Consider the following 21,428-nt stretch of genomic DNA (forward strand, 5'->3'; position numbering starts at 1 on the left):
ACAGATCACACGGGGCCTTGCAGGCCAGCATGACGATTTGGGGATTCATTCAAAGCAAGATCATAACCTTAGGCAGAGTAGCCTCATGGAATTTGGAACCTGGTCAATTTCAGTGACTCCGTCCTAGGCATCCCAGGTATGCCTACTGCATCAGGCTGATTTAATCTTGGGCTACCTGGCAAACAGACGTTACTTTGTGTCTCCTTTGTTGCTGGGTTATAAAGCATGACATTTCAAAGAGTGCTGACAGGTCAGCTTCCAGCTTCACAGAGAGCTAACACATAAATACTTATTAGAGACCTATTATTTGTGTGGGGCTTTTTAAGAAAAGCTTCTGCAACCCTCCAAAAAAATGTTCCCTACTCTCAATAAGCTTATGACTTGGCTGTGAGATCATAAAAGTCTGTATCAAGTTTTCACTTGTGGAGGACTAAGCACAGATTTATGCCTGCAGTAGCCAGAGGTAGTTCTATTGAAAGCAATATGTAAGGTGAGATTTTCCAAGTACATAAAGGCAGGTAAAACATTCCATCTAGACGTAACAACATGAGCAAAAACCAGGAGACTTACAATAGCTTGGCCTACCTTTTAAAGATAGATTCATTTATTCATTCAATGTGACTGGGGTATTGGGTGCCTGAGAATAAAAGAGCAATGGGGGGGCTTCCCTGGTGGCTCAGTGGTTGAGAGTCTGCCTGCCGATGCAGGGGACACAGATTCGTGCCCCAGTCCAGGAAGATCCCCCATGCCACGGAGCAGCTGGGCCCGTGAGCCATGGCCGCTGAGCCTGCGCGTCCGGAGCCTGTGCTCTGCAACGGGAGAGGCCACAACAGTGAGAGGCCTGCGTACCGCAAAAAAAAAAAAAAAAAAAAGAGCAATGGGGCAGACAGGGAGGGAGGAATCAGGAACAGAGCCATGCAAAGTATTTGAATTTTATCTACAGATGATGGGGAGACAGTGCATGCTTCCTAAGTATAAGGCAGCATCAGGAGTGACATGTTTGGTCATTCTGGTGCCAGTGTGAAGGACAGGTGGAGAGAAGTGAGAATGTTGGCAAGGAGGTTGTTGCAGTAGTCCAGGCAAGATGCTGATGGTGAACTGGAAGAGCAAAAGTGGAGAATGGGACAGAGGTAAGAAGTAACCAAGAGGTAGACTAAGCCTAGGTTAGGGATAGGTTAGATATGAGCAGGGTGTTGGGGGGGGCAGTCAAGGTTGACTGTTGGTGTTCCAGCGTGGGTGACTGTGTAGGTGCCACCTTTTGATAAGAATATGGGAAGGGAAAGGGTTTGCTCACGGAGAAGATAAGAATACAGGTGTCATTGTTATGATGTAGAAAGTTTCCATAGAGGGAGAGGCCACTTGGAGGTGGCCAGACAAGGATTTATGAAGGTCTCAGGACTTGAGCTTAGACCTTTAAAGATGGTCGGATTTAGAAAAGTGAAGGGACACATGTACAGCATCCTAGGCAAAAAATGTCTGAGCAAAGGCACAGAAGTGGCATAGTAGAAACCATTTTCTGGAGGTAAGTATGTATATTAGTCTTTGCAAGTAGGACAGTGGTGGAAGAAAGGGAATGGAGAGGTTCATCCTCAAACAATATAGAGTCTGCATCTGAAATCTTCCTTTAGGAGAGAGAATTCACTACTTCGTGAAGCATCAGGGTCCACTGTTGATCAGCAATCCCAGATGACTAGTGAGAGGCACCATAAATATGATGACATTGACAGTGATCTTGTCTGAATATTACAGTTCTTTGTCATGCCAGGATTCATGGGTCCACTGAGCAGCTTTACAGCTATAGCCAGAACTCGGTTCTCCTAAATCCCATCTCAAGATTAAACATCATTTTAGCAGTATACTCAGAACCACTGGCGCACCAAGGTTTTTGCAAACATCTAATATTACAGTTATATGTAAAGTGTCAAAAAACAAGTTCAACACAAGTTTAACACTTTCAATTGATTTCATCTCACTATGAAGTCTTTAATTGTTATTTTAAGTTAAACTAAATAAATTCTGTAATAAAATTTTCACATTGTATAAAACAATCACTAGTAAAAATAAACTTCTTAAAGTCTATACTATATTTTCTACCATATCAGGCACTATGATAATTAAATTTTAATGCCATCCAAAAATACATAAATTTAAAAATTATTATTTAAAATTTCAGCTGTAAAAATATCACTTGCTGTGTTCAGCCTTAAATTATCGCAAGTGGAGGTGGAATACTTGTAAATTTGTAAAGCCCATCATTGCAAAACAAATACAATACCAACCAGAGCATGAGGTGCTTATTTTCTTGGAATACATTCAGATTTCTTTCCCTCATTTCCCCTTGGTAGCGATCAAATCCCTAACATCTTTCCATCATTTCCCCTTGGTAGCGATCAAATCCCTAACATCTTTCCATCATTTCCTCTTGGTAGCGATCAAATCCCTAACATCTTTCCGTCATTTCCCCTTGGTAACGATCAAATCCCTAACATCTTTCCGTCATTTCCCCTTGGTAGCGATCAAATCCCTAACATCTTTCCATCATTTCCTCTTGGTAGCGATCAAATCCCTAACATCTTTCCATCATTTCCCCTTGGTAGTGATCAAATCCCTAACAGCTCTTGATAGTTCATCAGTTCTTGCTTCAATGCCATCCTTGAAAACAAAGCCATTCTGTGATTCTGCATATGTCATTATGAACTAAAACAAATCACAGGTAAAAGGGGAGGTCAGATTGCTTCATGTGAGTTCTTTTAGAAAATATTGTTTCTCCTATAACATAATTGGAAACTCAGTTATAGGGCAATCTGCTAAACACCTGTCAAAAAAAAAAAAGAAAAAGAAAAGGACTACATCCTTCCTCATAATTTTAAGCTGCCTCTTCTCTTTTACAACTTTATTCATTTTCATTCATTTCACTCCCATTCTGGCTCTGCACATTATGCTGCTTCCATATATAATTTTTTCCGAGAGCTCAGACACAGTAAAACTGCATTCGTATCTTATTGCCTAAATAGACATTTCAGGAACATATTCCTTTTGGTTTTCTACCTCTGTTAAATGTGATCTAAATTTTCTGATGTTCCTCAAAATTCTACATTAGTGAATTGTGCTCTAAATTCTCTGAAATATACCTCAGAGCCCAGAACACTAGGAAGCAAGTTTGGCAGGCAAATGCAAGAAACAGCTAAGGGATAAGGATGAAATAGGCAGCTCACTCCCGGGAAATTCCTGGAGGGAAGTCAGATTTCTAGCCTAAGAAAAATGAGCTCACTTCTCCCCCTGGTGCCCAGAACTTGCGATGTTATCAGCTCTATATTTCCTTGAATGAGAGAAGGCAGGATAGTGGACTCTCCTTCCTCTGACCTCTCATTCTGGTATCTTCTGAACTGCAATTAATATATTTGGAGTAGTACAATATATTGATTCGAAATGGACTGATGTCATGTCAGTTTCTTAAAGAATTAAATGTAGAAAATTCCCATTATATTTCAGTCTGATACAGCCACTATGCCTTTGGTACTCTCTTATTTAGCCTCATTTATTTGCAATTAATGGAGGAGTAAAAGAAAAAAATATATATAACATATGCATATACTATATACTATTAGTAATACATTGTCTGTACATATATTTGATAACCCAGCTTCACAAAGGACCCTGAATGCTTTTACAAAGGATTCCCTCTATCAGTCAATTAAAAAAATCAAAGATCAAACATATACGCTTCATGGAAGCAGGCATTTTTGTCTGTTTTGTCCTCTAATAAATCTGAATCTCCAAGAACAGAGCCTGGCACATAGTAGATGCTCAATAAGCATTTGTTAAAAGAGAAACTTCACTGGATGAACCATATGTAAAAATTCTGCCTCTTATTCAGCATCAATTCCTTTTACTTTACAACTTTTTTCCAGAATCACTTGTTCTTCCTTCCCAGATTTTCCTATAGAAGCCAAATGGAGTGGGACATTAGAAACAACCAACCACAAAACATTACAGAAGGCAAATTTGGTTTCTGAAAGAGCTGCAGTTAAACACTGATTTCTTCCTTTAATTTCTATTATCTGAACTTCAATTTCCTGTTTATCTCTCTACTTTTGAATGACAGTTCACTACTCTGCCTTCAAATAAGAGAATGAACGTATATGAAAATCAACCTTATTTCATATTGCATTCAAAAAGCTGCTTTCCCAATGAATTTGTGACATCTTTTGACACTCATTTTCATTCTGAAACTTGGATTTATACCTGGTCAAAACTACAGTAATTTACTTTTGCTCATTACACAAAGGCAACACTTGTTAGATCAACATCCCCTTGTGGAACAATTTAACAAACTATAAGTAGGAAATTCTTTGTTTACTTGTTTATTTTAACAGCCAAACATTTGGTCAATGACTAAGTAATATAGTTAATATGATCAAAATTCCTCATTCAGTATGCAAGGAAAACTAGATTATTTTTTTTATTCTGCCTTCTTCTAAGCTGAAAACACTTTTTGTCATTTTGGATGCTTCCAGTAAAGCCATTAGGAAAAAAAAACAATTTGTAATATTTGTCCCACGACATCTTTCTTCTGCCTATGAGTTAAAATATTTGAGATGAGGAGATGATGGAAAAAAAGAACCCATTATTTTTGTGGACTCAGATAGTTTCAAGGTGCCTTTTGAGCTTATTATGCTCTATGATTCTAAAATCCCTTGCCTGTCCATAACTTTGGGGAAATTCCACTACCTCTAAAATGCCAGACTTGTACCTTAGAGTCTGGAAGCAAAGCCCAAAATAGGGCTCAAATAATCAAAATTCCTTCTAAGCATTAGGTCTAACATTAAATGAATGATAAATATTATATGCTGTTTCCTAATATTTGTTTTTATTTTGACATAGAAACATTTTACATTTCTCAGGAATGAATAAAATCGGTGCTCCAAGAAATGTCATGCCATTCTCCCCAAACCTTCTCCATTGATAATTTTGCTTCTCACTGCCAACAACCCTAGTCCTTTCCAAACCTAAAATAAATATTGAAAACAAGTTTTCCTGGGTTCTGCTGCCCACCTCAAGCTGCCATGACCTCTTCTCTATTTAGTCCTCTCCTCTCCCTAGTTCGTTCAAATAACTAGTCTATGCTCCATGTGTTCTCAGGCTCACCTCCTTTTCTGGCCTCAGTCTTGCATCAGTTGGGTCCGGTTTTCTCTCCAGTATGCAGGAGCTTCTCTCAACGGGCACCTCTGCTTTCCTATTTGTATGTCAGCGACTTGATTTATACTTGAGGCCATATATATATTTTTTTACATCTTTATTGGAGTATAATTGCTTTACAATGGTGTGTTAGTTTCTGCTTTATAACAATGTGAATCAGTTATACATATACATATGTTCCCATATCTCTTCCCTCTTGCGTCTCCCTCCCTCCCACCCTCCCTATCCCACCCCTCTAGGTGGTCACAAAGCACCGAGCTGATCTCCCTGTGCTATGTGGCTGTTTCCCACTAGCTATCTACCTTACCTTTTGATGCATTCCTTGGGCTGCCAACATACACGTGCCCCCTCCCCCAACAATGACACTCCTTAACATAATAGGGGTTTTATTATTCGTTGCCGGGAGGGATCATAACAGGAGAGGCACCTAATAGCTATTTACTTTGAGAAAGAGTCCTGCAACTGTTATTTATGCTAAAATAGCATACGATATTTTTGAAAGATGTTCTTCAAAAGTTAACTGGGGGGCTTCCCTGGTGGCGCAGTGGTTGAGAGTCCGCCTGCCGATGCAGGGGACGCGGGTTCGTGCCCCGGTCCAGGAGGATCCCACATGCCGCGGAGCGGCTGGGCCCGTGAGCCATGGCCGCTGAGCCTGCGCGTCCGGAGCCTGTGCTCCGCAGCGGGAGAGGCCACAACAGTGAGAGCCCCGTGCAAAAAAAAAAAAAAAGAAAAAGAGTTAAGTGGGTAATGTTAAACAGTCTTATCCAAAAGTAGAAGAAAAGGGAATTTGCCACAATGTAGGGCCCTCTGTATGCTTCCCTAAGCTCCACCCCTTAGAACCCTGATCAATGAATGAATGTTCATGAACATACCATTCATATCAGTACCCCTGCTTCGTGAGTGGAAAGGAAAATGTACAGAGAATCTGTGCTCTTCTTCCAAGCCCGAGTGTTCTTAAGATTCCCAGTACGAAATGTGTCACGATCATAATCATCTTCCTCCTCTCAGCTCGCACTTCAGGGAGAATTTACTCCGCTGCCAGAACTGCCATCCATTTAGTTTATCACATCGATACTGAACTGAGTCCCCGCCCCCCCCCCCCCCCCCCATCCACAGAACGTTCCTTCCTTCCACATATGCTGCACCTACTCTGTTCCTGGCATTGTCTGGTGTACTGATTTACATCCTCTCTGTTGGAAGGAGGGAGACTGGTAATAAATAAAATAACTTAACAGTGCAGTAAGTGCTATGAATTAAATAAAGCAGGTTATTATTAAAAAGTGACAGATGAAGGAAGGAATAAAAAAGGGCCAACATTAGAGAGTACAGAAAAGGTCTCTTTAAAGAGGTGACATTTGAACTGAAATGTGGGTGATGAGAACGATCAGGAGGACAGTTGTTTAGGTAGAGGGGGTGGGATGTGCAAAGGACCTGAGGTCGCAAGGCCCTCTCTCCCCCACGTACCTGGAACTGTCCTCATCTCCTGTGTAGGATGCCCTCATCTCTAATGCTATTTTATATGTGATTTTTCAGACTCAGGAGTATCCAGATGTCCAGCTCGTCTAAAATGATCAGTGCCTTACTGGCTTTTACAGACTTCAACTTAATACTATATACTTGACCTTCAAGGGCTTAAAAAAGAAACAGCAATTCAAAGCAAGCCTGCACCTGATTCAGCAGAACCACTGTTGACCCCACTGTCTAATATGTCACTGCTCCTTATCTAAGAATCCATAGAATATACAATTCACAAAACTTAGTGCCGGGGGAAAAAGAACCCAAAACTCCTGAAAAACTGTTTTCTTTCATTAATGGGTTCTAGGTAACCTGTCCTGTAAACCCTTTTATTTTGGCTGCTGGAACCTCAGAGCTGAAATGTAGCGCTCCTGTTATGATGACAATCCTACCCATGTCTTGTGGCCGTTCACCCTCTCCCCCCATTTATTTCTCTTTGTGGCTTCTTATCTTTGTTTTGTTTAATTTTCATCGCCCTCTGTGAAAGTGCTTTTATTTAAGCTGCCTCAAACCTTTGGGAAATAGAAAGTGTATAAATCATTAATCACAAGTGCTTTCTAGACAATCACAAGGAACTTCCTCGTTGCAAAATCTAACGTGTTGCCTTGGTCCTGAACTTACCCTTTCTGCCACATGACATAACTCAGCTGCTCTTCCTTCTTTAAACTGTCTCCTTTTTCCGATCTTTTTAGAAGATTACTATAAATATGAAGAAAGTTGGTTAAAAACAATTCCACTTCCTCGGTTTCGTGGTATACTACAGCGTCTTCATTCTCTTTTTAACACTTCTTTTTTCACTCTGACCATCTTATGTATGAATGTATATATATGTGTGTGTATGTATTTTAGTTTCCTTCTTTTACCACATGCTCATTCAATGTAGATATCCTCCAGGATTCTATTCTAAGCTCTCACTGCTCTCTACACGTTTTCCTTTGGCAATCACTTACTACTGTCACCTCTGAGGAAAAGATGTTCAAGGTTTATTTCTAGCTCTAGCCTCTCTCCTGAGTTTGCATTCCAAATTCCCTGGAGCGATTTGCACCTTGGAGTCAGAATGAAGCCTTTTGCAGTTCTCCCCTCCTAACCCCTTAACGCTCCTCTATAACATCTCTGCCAGTTTTGTCCACTGAGCATTTGACAGTAAACTTACCACTTCTCAAGGCAGCCCATCTACGAAGCCAGCCTTGACTTTTAAAAAGTTATTCCTAACAGGATGGCAAAATCTATCTCAGTGACATGTGCCCACTGGTTCTAATGCTATTTTTAAGAGGAGCAGTAGGAGCTAAGATACATTAAATGCCAAATGTGTGCCAGGGCATTGCCCGTATTATCTGCTTACAACTCTGCCATATGGTTTTATTATTCCCGTTATGTCACTGGGGCAATTTAAAATGAGTCTAATCATTTCACATGGCTCTTCTCCAAATGGAGAAACACACATATTCTCTAGGGGGACCACTCTATTCCAGCTTAAGAAAGTACAAATGCCTCCAATAATCACTTCTCACATGAATTACTGGCTTTGTATCGCAAACCTCTAACCACGGTGTCCAGAGGAAAGAAGTTCACAACAGTATTCTAGTTATGGTTTGAAAAATGCAGAATACTGCAGAAGTGTCATCAACTTCATTCTAGACACTCTGTGCCTCTGTTGACATAGCTTAAGAGCAGACCTGTTGCTTCCTACTGAATCAAGCAGGCTTTTAATCCACAGCCTGGGAAACATCTGCTAGAACTCTGATGGGTGTGGCAAACCCTTCCCCAAGCTGAACTCAGCTTGTTTCCTCCCTAACCTCTTCATCAGTTTGGTTTCTCCAGGTCTTAATGGCATCTGTGTTACCTAGATACACAGGCTCAAATCTTCTATATCAGCTTTAAGGGTCTTTTCACATCTTCTAAATCTCATTGGCGACCAAATCCTGAAGGCTCTGAGCGGAACGTGATTTCATGACATCATCTTCCTACTGCCTTGGGTTGGCCTTTGGCCGTTTCCCAGTTCAGGGCTCATCTTCTCTCGCTTGGACAGCTGAACCCGTCTTCCTGCTGCCTTTCTCCTCCCCACTGCCCAGACCTGACATGCGCAATCCTCACCCTGTAATCCTCTACTCATATGGTGCCCATGGCGCTCTGGGTCTGTCAAGGACAATGCTAGCTTTTCACTTGGATATTAACACCTGCCAGTATCTGTCTTCTTCTTGGCTTCATCCTGTGATTTCCTGCATGTACTATATATTTTTGGAAAACTGTGCCACAAAGTATTTTTCAACTTTTCCTAGTCCTGTGCTTTTTTTTCTTTACATTATCTTTGAGCCTGGAAGGCTATTCTTTGCCTGTCAAATTTCCATCTTTCACAACCTAAGTGTCCATCAACAGATGAATGGATAAAGAAGATGTGGCACATATATACAATATGTATAGCTAATTCACTTTGTTATACAGCAGAAACTGACACACCATTGTAAAGCAATTATACTTCAATAAAGATGTTAAAAAAAAATTCTGACTTTCAATAGTTTGAGAAAATATTACCACCTCAAAAACACTTTTGCCAGATCCTGGTCTGGCCATTTAAAATGAATCTAAAGTTCCTCACAGCATTTTATCTCACTCCTAGAATATAACAGTAATCCCAATTTACATACATATTTTCTTTCTTCAACTAGTCTTTAGTTTCCTTTAGCCTTGACTATGATTTATTTAATTACACTATTCCCAATTCCGGAGTAAGGCTCTAGTTAGTTGCATTAATTGTGAATAAGGAGGCAGGAAACAAAAAAGGTGAAAGGAATAAGTAGCTGAACGTGAAGGCAAGTTGTGAATCGAACGCAAACACTTGGAAAATCAGACCCACGCAGGCATATTTATAGGTGCACCAAAAGACTACTCTCTCTTTCCATCATTTCTGCCTGTTCATAATTTAATTTTTTAGATTGTGAGCTCTACTTTCAAGCACATGACCTCCTTCTTTTTTCCTGAGATCTAACCAGACTGGGACTTTCCTGGGGCTAGTGGTCAGAGGCCAGTACACTCAGTGCCAACGCTGATTTTGGCTATAATAAGCAGCTTCACTAAATAAGTATTTTCAGTGTTCCTACTAAGCCATAAATCCACATGTCCTTAAAAATAATCTCCTTCAAGCACTCTTGTCACTCCCCCGAAGTCTTAATAAATAGTTTAGATATTAAGTCATTGTACTGCCCACTGCTCAATAAAGCAAAGCTTCACAGGTGCATTTATTCATTGCTGGTATTATAAAGTAAAGTGTAAAGATCCCTTTATGTCACAAAAATAAAGTTAACTTTATAGAAGATGGATTTAGGAGTAGTTACACTTAAATAGAAAATTCGGAGCAGATTTTTTTTATCAGTGTGGTTGAATTGGGGTATCACCTACAAGAATTTTGTAACTATTCAACATAATCTATGTCAGGTCAAGAAAAGTTCTGTACATTTTTTCCTTCCTGGAATGAACATTTATTTAATGAAATTCTACCTCACGAAACACCGCTTGTATTACTCAGATGTTCAGTCAATGAAATTACTGAATTAATGGAAAAAATTACCATCTTAAGATTAGGTCACACGAATTTATGAAACTGGAGGTGGTTACATAATACAGCAGAGTTACATAATAATGACTGAATGATATTATACCTTAAGATGTAATAAGATTTTAGCTAATAGTCTCGTTTTCTGAGTCTAGCCTTCCTGCTTTTTACTTGACTTTCTTTCTTACATCACTGGTGTCTCCTCTTGGTTTCTCAAGTATGTATCATCCCCTCCCCAGCGCTTGGCTATGATTGCACAGGCATCAGGTCAGTTATTTCCTGCTCTCAACCCATAAACAAAAAGGGAAAACACACCCATAGTCTCAAACATTGACACATAAAACGTCTTTTCAAAATATTAAATTTTGCAACAATTCCAGTATACAAGGATTTCTCTAGCCCTTGGTTTTCAGCATTAAAAATTATACGTAAATATATCCTTCAACTAAATCCATCATTTATATAAATATAGGTGGGTCATTAAACACTGGATTTACTAAAAGTAATTTAGTCTGAAATATTTCTTCAGCAGCAAAAATTCAATCACTGGACATGAGCTGATGAAGAAAACACGGGCTCTAATAGCTTGAATCAAAATTGCCAACATCATTTATTCATAAACTAGCAGAGATATGACAATCAGGCCAGTTTATTCTTGTGTGTGTGTGTGTCTGTTCTGATAAAACTTTATTAACAAAAATAGGCAGTGGGCCAGATGTTTGCCCATTGGCTGTGATTTGCCAACCCCTGGTCTTGAGGATCAAGTCTTAGAATCCACAGAAATGAAGTTAAAGACACAGGCTGCCACTTAATAGCGACTAATTCTGGGCAAGTTATTTAACTTTTCTTTGCTTCAGTTTCCTTGTTTATAAAATGAAGAGAGACAGACCAACATGACAGAACTTACTTCATAGGATTATTCTGAGAAGCAAGTGAATTAATATAGGAACAGTAGGCTAGTTTATTCTTGATCAGCAGAATGAAATAAAACAGCAGGGTTTTTTTTTGTTTTCGTGTTTTTCCCTGACAGATTTAACATTTGAGTTCTTGATACGTTTTAAATTTCAGGCACAAAATCGTGTGACTATCCTAAAAATTATATAAAATAACATAAACACCTATTTTTCTGTAAAGTGTTTGATGTACAAAAAGAATTTATATTCCTTCCTCTTCAATTTATCTCTGTAGAAATATCTCTACTACTATTACTACTACTGCTGCTAGTAACACTGTAAGAGAGAAATGGGGGAGTGAAATGTTACACTCCACCCAAACAGTAGGGAAGGAAAAATTTTATATTTCAATTTACACAGGAGTATTTAGTACTCTAATTTACATTAAAGTATTTAATACTCTAATTCAAAATGCAGCATTCAGTTAGTCATAACAGTTTATAAGTTATATTGGTTATTATATTGCTTTATAGCATAACCATGCCTTAGTGCCTTCAAAAAAGATATTCATTTTTCCTGTGCTTTTATCTAGTGAGTCTTCTTTTTTTTTTTTTTTTTTTTTTTTGGTACGCGAGCCTCTCACTGCTGCAGCCTCTCCCGTTGCGGAGCACAGGCTCCGGATGCACAGGCTCAGCGGCCATGGCTCATGGGCCCAGCCGCTCCGCGGCATGTGGGATCTTCCCAGACAAGGGCACGAACCCGTGTCCCCTGCATCGGCAGGCGGACTCTCAACCACTGCGCCACCAGGGAAGCCCTCTAGTGAGTCTTGACCATGCTAAACTCATAGGTCACCAGCAAAATGCTGTATGGTGGTGCTGAGTGAAATAAATTGAGAAAGAAATAGGTTGAGACCCCAAATTAGCACATATAGTTACTTATTGACAGCCTAATTAAAGGTTTAATGATTAGTGAGTTAAATTTGGTGGCTGAAATGAGGGTTTAGCTTACTTTCAAGTTAATTCATTCATAATGTCAATATCTTTCATCACCATATACAGGCAATTTAACTGTATGTTCACAACATTTTGCTAGGAAGGACTTGAAGTCTTTACTTTGACTTTATAAATGGTATCAAATCATCCTAGATCAGGATAAATCCAGTTGCTGGATTTCGAGATCACTCTAGTGATTTCAACAAGTAGGTGCTGAAGATGGTTTTCTTCAAAATCAAATGTAGTTTTTCTTTTCATATCTGAAAAGATTATTCTGGATTTCTGGTCAACTTACTATATTACAAAAAGATTGTTATCAGTGAAAGAACTGCAATAATATCGAGATAAAAAATTATAATATTTTTATTGTATGGGAAATGCAGATCCTTAGGAAGGGTGGGGCTATCACTTTCGCTGTCTCCCTTTGCTCACCCCCTCACCCAACATCTTAACATACCTGAAATTATATGATGATGATTACCCAGGGTAGCCTTTAAGTGAGGGGGAAAATGGCACAGTACACATATATGCAGACAATTTGTTCACTTTAATGAGGGAGAATTGGGAGTTGGGGAGGGCTGAGCCTCGAGCCTTCTGTTGTTTGGACATGGTGGTGGATGGTAAATCATCCCCCAGCAGAGCCACTTCCTGTTCTCCCTTCCCCTTATCTGAGCCTCTGCTTAGCAGCTTTTAGGCTCACTGACCTCCAAGTGTAGAAGGAGCAGATATTTCTACACTTTGAGGTCAACGGTCCTAAAATTCCTAAATCCGAAGGAGATCCTTGCTCATTCCTTCCATGTCGTATCTAGTTATGACTTGTAAACTTAGAATGACCAGGGCTCACCTGATGAAAGCAAAATAATACTAAGTCGAAGAAGCGTCTATGTGAACTTGTGGAAAGGGGCCATGTGTAATCATTTTTCTGCATCCAAAATCATATCGCAGAGCCTGGCACATAGTAGGTGCTCAAGAATTTTATGAATGAATGAATGTTCACTTAACAGGTTGGTTAAACAAGTTGGTCAGGAAAGAATTACACAGTAGACACATGGAGAGCAGCCTCAACATGAATAAGGACCCATTAGTTAAGACAAATACTGGTAAGAAATGAAAATTCCTTCAAGCACTTATCTACACAGGATGTTTCTTGGGTTTATTTTAATTACTTTATTTATTATTTTAATTATTCTTGGGTTTATTTTTCATTATTTAATTCTAGTACAGTATATAACAGTTGCATAGTGATTGTCAATACATGACAAATTACGGACATAATTGCACTTACTCCCTCAACATTTTTAAGGTATGTACAATCAGTCTTTAATTTACAGATAATGACACTAAGGCTCAACAAAGTTAAGGCCAAATCTCTGGTTATTTGAATCCAAAATTTGCACTCTTTCTACCAAATTGCATAAGCTGCTTCTAAAGTCTCTTTTTTTCAAGGGCAATTTTCCATATGCTTTTTCACACCCTCTACATTAAATCGCATAGCTTGCTACTTTTCTCATAGCGGACTTTCAAATATTTGTTGATTTTGATTCATTGAAGCCTGAAAAAAGTAGAAGGGTTGAGGGAAACAGGGTGGAGACATGGGGTAGTTTTCCTAGAAACAAAATGGACTCCTAAAATCTCTAGATAGCCTGTCATAATATACCAAAAAAACAAGCCCTTACCGTTTATTGATACTAGAGATACAGACAGTGTTGTCAACTTTCACAAAAGGTTCTCACTGGATTTAACTCACGATGCCATTGGGAAGACCCGAGATAATTAAAGAAATGAAATAAACACTTACCTGCTCGTTTCATTTATGTCATAATTTCCCCTGGGTTGTGTCTGTTTTCTTTTAATGCCATGGCTCTTGAATTAAAACCTTTGTATTTCAATAGCCAATCAGAAGTGCTGTGAAAAGGCTGTGACCTAATCCAAGGAAGTAAATATTTGCTTTGTGAACCACATTCATTGTTTATAATAAAGTTATATTTACTGACACAGAGATTTTTTTTTGAAAAATACAAAGTTTAAGGAATTCAGAGAGATTTTAGATGTTTATTACTCATTCTAGAATTTCAAGTATAAAGCATTTATATAATTCAATGAAAAAGCCTGCACATCTAGAAAACAGTAGAGCAAGAACTCAAATCCAGTTCTATTTGAAATGAGCTTTTCTGTTCCACCAAAGCTCACTGCTCCTCTTACAGGGGCCTCCTGTTCATTATAGATTCCAGGTTCGCTGATTCTGAATTACTGAGGCTTTACTATATTTGATAAACTGGAACCAGCAAAAATTATAAAATTTTATCCTTTCTAGGTAGTTTAATATCTAAGGGACTTTATAGATTTTCCAAGCTAAATATTTAAGCTTCTGAAACCAAATTTGTCAATAGTCACAGAATTTAAAAATTCAAAACCGGGAACTTATCAGAGCACTGAATCGTGTGAAACACTACAGATAGAGAGCTCATTAAGGTACTAGATTAGTCTCAACTTTTAAATATTTAAATTTCACCTCCAGTTTAAAAACGAGATGACAGGATTCTAATATGACATGGCCTTATGATGAAGCTTAATTGATTTCATTCTGATGAGAAACTTCAATGAATGCTCTAGAGGACCTCCATCTACTCCCATATTTCCTTTCAATCTCATTTATCTCAGGAAAACTCAAAACTGGCAGAAACAATCAATGAAAATCTGAGAGCTTGTCATGTGATGTACATGCTTCTTGTTAATAAGGTGTGAGTGTGTGTGCATAGTACCCAAACAGAAAAATGACAGACCTCAACTAGTAAAAGGAACTGTGCACTTTGGAAGGCCCCAGCATGGTGGCAGGTGGCAGTATGTTATGGACAACATAGCAGCCCTAATGCTGTGGCTGGTCCGTCTCCAGCCTTTGGTAATGTTTGTGCCACTCCATTTGAGCTAGGGCCATTCAACCACAAAGATCTCTGTAGTCTTTGCCACGTGTCTTCTTTGTCACTAAGCATTTCCTTTCTTTGCTTTTGCCTTGTCTTTTAAAATTAACATTCGCACTCAAATAATAAAATCATTCAGAATACAATGGAAAAATGGGCAGAAGACTTGAACAAGCGATCTTCGAGACAAAAAAAAAATGGCTATAAGCATGTCAAAAAAGTTATCAGCATTCTTAGTAACCAAGGAATTAAAAGTTTGAAAAATATCATTTTCATCTATCAAGTTAGCACAATTTTTAAATTTTTATTTATTTTTTATTGGCATATAATTGCTTTACAATGTTGTGTTAGTTTCTGCTGTACAATGAAGTGAATCAGCTATATGTATACCTATATCCCCTCCCTCTTGGACCTCCCTCCCTTCCCCCCCATCCCACCCATCTAGGTCATCACAGAGCACGGAGCTGAGCTCCCTGTGTTATACTGCAGGTTCCCACTAGCTATCTATTTTACACATGGTAGTGTATTTATGTCAAACCTATTCTCCCAATTCATCCCACACTCCCCTTCCCCCACACCCATGTCCACATGTCTGTTCTCTATGTCTGCATATCTATTCCTTCCCTGCAAATAGGTTCATCTTTCTACATTCCAATATATGTGTTAATATACAATATTTGTTTTTCTCTTTCTGACTTACTTCACGCTGCATGACAGACTCTAGGTCCATCCACATCTCTACCAATGACCCAATTTCATTTCTTTTTATGGCTGAGTAATATTCCATTATATATATGTACCATATCTTCTTTGTCCATTCATCTGTCCATGGGCATTTAGATTCAGCAAAGAGGTTTTTTGTGTGTTTTTTGTTCTTTTTTTTTGCGGTATGTGGGCCTCTCACTGTTGTGGCCTCTCCCGTTGCGGAGCACAGGCTCCGGACGCGCAGGCTCAGCGGCCATGGCTCACGGGCCCAGCCACTCCATGACATGTGGGATCTTCTCGGACCGGGGCATGAACCCGTGTCCCCTGCATCAGCAGGCGGACTCTCAACCACTGCGCCACCAGGGAAGCCCAGCGAAGAGTTTTTAAAAGATGATATTTTGTTGGTGAGAACTAGATGTTCTAAGTAGCAAGCCTAAAGGAAAAAATGCCATAGGTATGCAGACAAAGCCTACACCTTAGGATGCACATCAGTTAAAACAGTGAAATATTGTAAATAATGTCAACATTCAAAAAAGAAAGAATAGCCAAATAAATTGACAGCTATAAGGTGAATTATTTTGCAGTCACTAAATTATATTAAAAATTCCAATTTCTTGGGAAACGTCAACAAAGTAATGTCAATTGTTTAAAAAAGTAAGTATGAAGCTCTACAATATGATTCTAATTCTTTAAAAAATGTCCCACTTATTCATAGGAAACGAACCTGTGGTAAATTTCCCCATATGTTCAATAGCGGTTCTTTAGATATTGGGAAACATGCGAGGCACATGTTCAGCACTTTATACACATTGCATCACATTTATGCTTGCAAACATCTTAGGAAGTGGGTCTCTATCCCTGCTGTTATATCTGAAGAAACTGAGGCTCAGAGCTGGTAAGTAAGTTGACCATGGCGACAGAGCTATTCAATGGAGGAGCCAGGACAAAAGCTAAGGTCAACTTGACCCAAAGCTCATGTTCATCATGTCCATGCCTGCCCACAGGTAATTTAAACTTTGTTTGGAAACAGATCAACAATAGAAATATTATAGGAAAAACATGCATATTCACAAAGTGACAATTCTCAAAATGGTTTCCTCCAAAGATGTAGTACATTTGGTAATGAATATGATCACGCTTCTAAAAAAAAAACAGTAAAAATCTTGGAAGTCTTCTGTGAACCATGCCAGTTCTGCAAAATTTATTAATTGAATAAGTTCTTATTTAACACTTGCCTTTTGCCGGATATTGTGCTAGGTATCGGCACCACAGCAGGAATAACAGTATAAAGGAATTTCTTTGGATATTAGGGAAGTCTCTGGGGGGTAAGTGGAGATGGGAAGAGATAGTGAGGGTGAGAGTATCTATCAATCTAATATCAAACGTCCTGGCAGGGCTTCCCTGGTGGCGCAGTGGTTGAGAGTCCGCCTGCCGATGCAGGGGACACGGGTTCATGCCCCGGCCCGGGAAGATCCCACATGCCTGTGGAGCAGCTGGGCCCGTGAACAATGGCCGCTGAGCCTGCGCGTCCGGAGCCTGTGCTCTGCAACGGGAGAGGCCACAACAGTGAGAGGTCCGCGTACCGCAAAACAAAACAAAACAAAAACAAACAAACAAAAAGCAACGACCTAGTTACTTACATCTAAGGACACTTTTATTTCTTTAAGCCTTCCATGAAAACGTATAATATTTCCGAGGATCCAGGACACCCCCTGGAAATGTCATACAGTTTTAAGCCTCTACAATGAATTCATGCTTATACTCTACCTGTAGTAATCAGATGAAATAAAATGCTTTTTAACATCACATAGAATTATTCTCATCCACTGGGTATACAGTGGTCCTTGCATTTGCCCTTCTGGGTGGTGCAATATTTTCCTTGTTAAGTAAGCAGAGATGCACTATCAGGAAAAGGCTTCTCAGCAGAAATGCCGTTGGATGTGTTCCCGTCCATCTTCGCTCCACATTTCCTTATCCATGTCCACCTTTCACTTTTCCAGAAAAGCCCATGCCTTGCAGCAAATGGGCTTCTACTATGAAGGCCACTATCTCTACAACTGTAAGTTAACAGGTAAATGCTTTCTTGCTTTTTAGTCTGTGAGTCAACCAGAATTTTTATCAATTTAGTTTTAGATTTGGCTGTTATAATAATGTCACGTGGGTGAGGATACGTACATGTCTCCTTTTCTTCAAAGCTCCTAGCCCTAGTGGTAAGAAACGTTAAGGGATGTTTTGTTTTGTTTTAATTATTATTATTAAAAATTATACAAAGTTCATAGAAATGATAATGACTTAGACTTTCAACATTATGAGTTCAAATAAATTAGGACCCTGTAGGAAGATCCCTAAAAGCAGAGAGATATCTATGTGAGCAGGAAAATGGACGCCTTATTAACGAACAGGAAGAGCAAATTAACCTCCTTGTTAATTCCCTTCTGTGGCCACTGAACACCAAGGAGTAGTTGAGGAACCAGAGCAAAAAGGGTAGAATCTGCCACAACAGACACCTTATGTTGTTTGTTCTGTAAATTAGGTGGTTCTCTTAATCTTTCAGACTACAAATTCAGGAGGAAGGATGAGTGCCCACGGCTCTTGAGATCAGGTGCCATTGCCATGGTGATTCATCTTATTTAATAAATGATACCATCTAATCCTTTGTAGTGATAAACACTTGTTTTCTCATTTCTAAAAATTGTAAATAAACTACCCTACCATGAGGTCTTTAAATATAGTTTTTAAGATTATTAAAACAGTGAATAAGTCTCCTCTCCCATGAGTGTGCTAATTACTATTTTAGCTCTTGTTAACAGAAGAAACAGCTTAATAATAGTAACTTAACTGGAGGAGGTCAAACTGCTCATTCATTTGAATTTATGAGTACAAACCACCTTTTCATTAGATATCAGTGCAAAGTGTATATTTCATAGATACCTACTATTGTTGCCACAAAGGATTTTAGAAACAAATACAATTTACCCAAAGTGTTCCACAGCTTTCAAAAGTATTAAACACACATAATGTCTAGCAGCTATGAAACCGAGAGAAAAACATTATTTTTCATTACAGGGGTGAAAATTGTTTCTCATTTCTCCAATTAAATGATTTTCAGAGGGTTCATCACCAGGAAAACCAGTATGTATGAACGCCGGAAATGCAGATGGCAGTCTCAGAAACGCTTATGCTAAATGGGAATCCAACTACAAGATTTCTCTCTATTGTCTGTGATAGCCACCCCATGATGGAAATAGTCTGGCTGTAAAACGATTTTTCAAAAGAAAAAGAAACAACTGTGGGAAGATTGCAAAGTTCTCTAGACAAACCTTCAAGTGACTCTTTTAAGTAAGGAAACGTTTATCGAAGGGTCAGAGTGGTTAGGAAAACTACTATGCCAGGAGCCAGGATCAGTCTTGCCGGAGCGACCGAGATTGTCCCAGGTGAGTGGGTGCCCCGGGGCGCAGGGCGGGTCCCCGCACGGCTGGCATCTGTTTGGCCGGGCGACCCTTGCTCTGTCTCCAGGAGCCCAGCGACTCCTGAGGCTGCGCGGGCTGCCCGGGACGCCCTGCCAGCAGCCTCCCGCTCGCGAGGAGCATCTCCCCTCCGCGGCTGCCGAGGCCAGCTCTGTCTCTCCGCCATCCTCAAGTCCTCCGACATTTTTCACAGAGAAAGGGAGGTAGGGAGTAGAGGAAACGGCCGAGTGTCTGCACCCAGCCTCTGCCGCAGCACGAGAAGAGGGAGAGGAGGAAGGCTGGCGGGTAAGCCGCTGTTAAACTGTAATTCTATCGATAATGAAAAGAATCATCATCACCTCTAGCAAGAGAGCCTCGGATACACCCACCCGGGCAGCGGCTAGGGGGTTGGCAGGCGTTCCACCTCCTCGCCCCCTCGAAGGCTGTGAAACCTACCTCAAGCCGTGCACACTAGAACTCCCTTCCCTCCGACCAGAGGGAGGGGAAAGAACAAAAGAGGCCCCCGCCCCCTACCCACACACCTCTGATATTTTATCGATGCTCAAGGTATGCATTTTTGCACCCCCTTTGGCTCACACCCTCACCACTTGCATTTTCCCAAAGGTGAAGCAAGAGAAAATACCACCCCGAGGTGATCGGTCGATTGGACACTGTTAATTTCACATTCGGTTTTCTAACAAACAGCCACCCCAATCGGCAGGTCCTCGCGCCCCGCGGGGTCTCCCGCCGCCCCCGGCCCTCGCTGCCGGATCCCCAAGGCGCCCAGCTCTCCGCCGGGGACCCGACTGAAGGTTCCCTGGGCCGGCAGGACACTCGCCCAGCCGGTCCGCAGCAGCCGGGCGACGAGCGGACCGCGCAGAGGCTGCAACGCGGGATCCAACTTCCCAAAGCAGCGGCGCGGCCCGGGCTTCCTCCCGCGGCGCCGCGGGCAGCGCCGAGACCCTCGCGCCGGCTGACTGCCCCGCCAGGGCACGGGCAGTTGCACTCTCCACCCCCTCTTTCCTTCACCTCCGCACCACCCCCCCCCCCACACACACCTTTAAAAGATTCATCCATCGGTGCAGAGCAGACATTTTGATGTCATTTACTTAGCACCGCTCGGTATCAGAGGCAACATCTTACCCAGTCGCCTGGAGGTGTGGGCAGCGCACCGATGGGTCCGGGGGCGCGAGGCTGAGCTGCTCGGTCCTCTAGCGGAGCCGGTTTGCTGCCATCCGCCCAACTTCAGCTCCCCGCTGGCGAGGAGAAGGGAAGAGAGACGAGGAGGGAGTGGTGGGGGAGGGGGAGGAGGGAGAGGTGGGCGGGGAGGGAGCGGGAGCCTCTCGGCAGCGCGCATGCGCCCCGCGGGCGGGCGCAGCCCCTCGCCCGGCTCGGCCAGAGGTGCCGCTTCTTCCCTGGGGGTGCGACCGCTTGAGTCACGGCGCGCCTCCGCCCCTCCCTGGCCGCCAGGCCCAAGCGCGCTCGCCTCGGCTCGGCGCCCACGGCGCGGAGGGGCTCGGTTGCAGCTCCGGGCTCCGACGCCGGGGGTCCGCGGCTTCGCGGGCACCTTGGAGACCTGGGAACCTCCCTTGATGAGAGAGGCTCTCGCGCCCAGGCTCATTCAACTTCACGTTCACCCGCAGCCCGCGTTATTTTTCCCTGCGCTTCAGGCGAATGTTTGAAACCAGAATCCTGTCTTTAAGGAACAAAACAGGTGCAACGGCGGGGTCCCAGTGGAGGCAGTCCCTGCGTGAGGGTTCAAAGAAGTAGGAAGTTAAGCAAATGTTGCTTACCAGAAGACTCGACTTTATCAAGGGCTCTTTACTTTATTGAAGTCCTCAGCCAGAATCTGACCCTTTTCCCTAAGAATGATCACAGATGCTCTCGGATCTGGGGCATATGTTCTGTCTCAGACGTCAGGACCCCTGGAGCCAGAGTTTTGAGTGAGAGATGCTGATGACAGGGCAAGAGTAGTGACTTACTAACAGAGATGTTGATGCTTGGGGCCTGAAGCATCCTTCGCGGACAGCTCCGTAGCGATCAGGTCTGATAATTGTGCTGCTCCCAAGCGGAGCCCAGCTTGGTAGTGAAGGAGCTTTGGATACTTAATGCATCCTCAGCGCTAGATTGCATCTCCGATGATTAGATTGAAGTGTCTGTGAGGGTGAATTAGGGAAGCGGGTGTCTTTCTCTTCAGATGTGGCATCTGT

At 41.4% G+C, this 21,428-nt stretch overlaps 1 protein-coding gene across 1 annotated transcript in view; it reads right to left on the minus strand.

Annotated features, from left to right (window-relative positions):
- RGS17 (regulator of G protein signaling 17) overlaps positions 1–20,465 on the minus strand; it is an 83,069-nt gene extending 62,604 nt beyond the window's left edge. Inside the window, exon 1 of the mRNA XM_079939134.1 lies at positions 20,362–20,465. The gene's annotated coding sequence lies outside the window, so the exon portion shown is untranslated. The remainder of the gene's footprint in view (positions 1–20,361) is intronic.
- Positions 20,466–21,428: the final 963 nt, after the last annotated feature.

Source organism: Stenella coeruleoalba (assembly GCF_951394435.1).
Source record: "Stenella coeruleoalba genome assembly, chromosome: 12".
Lineage (NCBI taxonomy): Eukaryota > Metazoa > Chordata > Mammalia > Artiodactyla > Delphinidae > Stenella > Stenella coeruleoalba.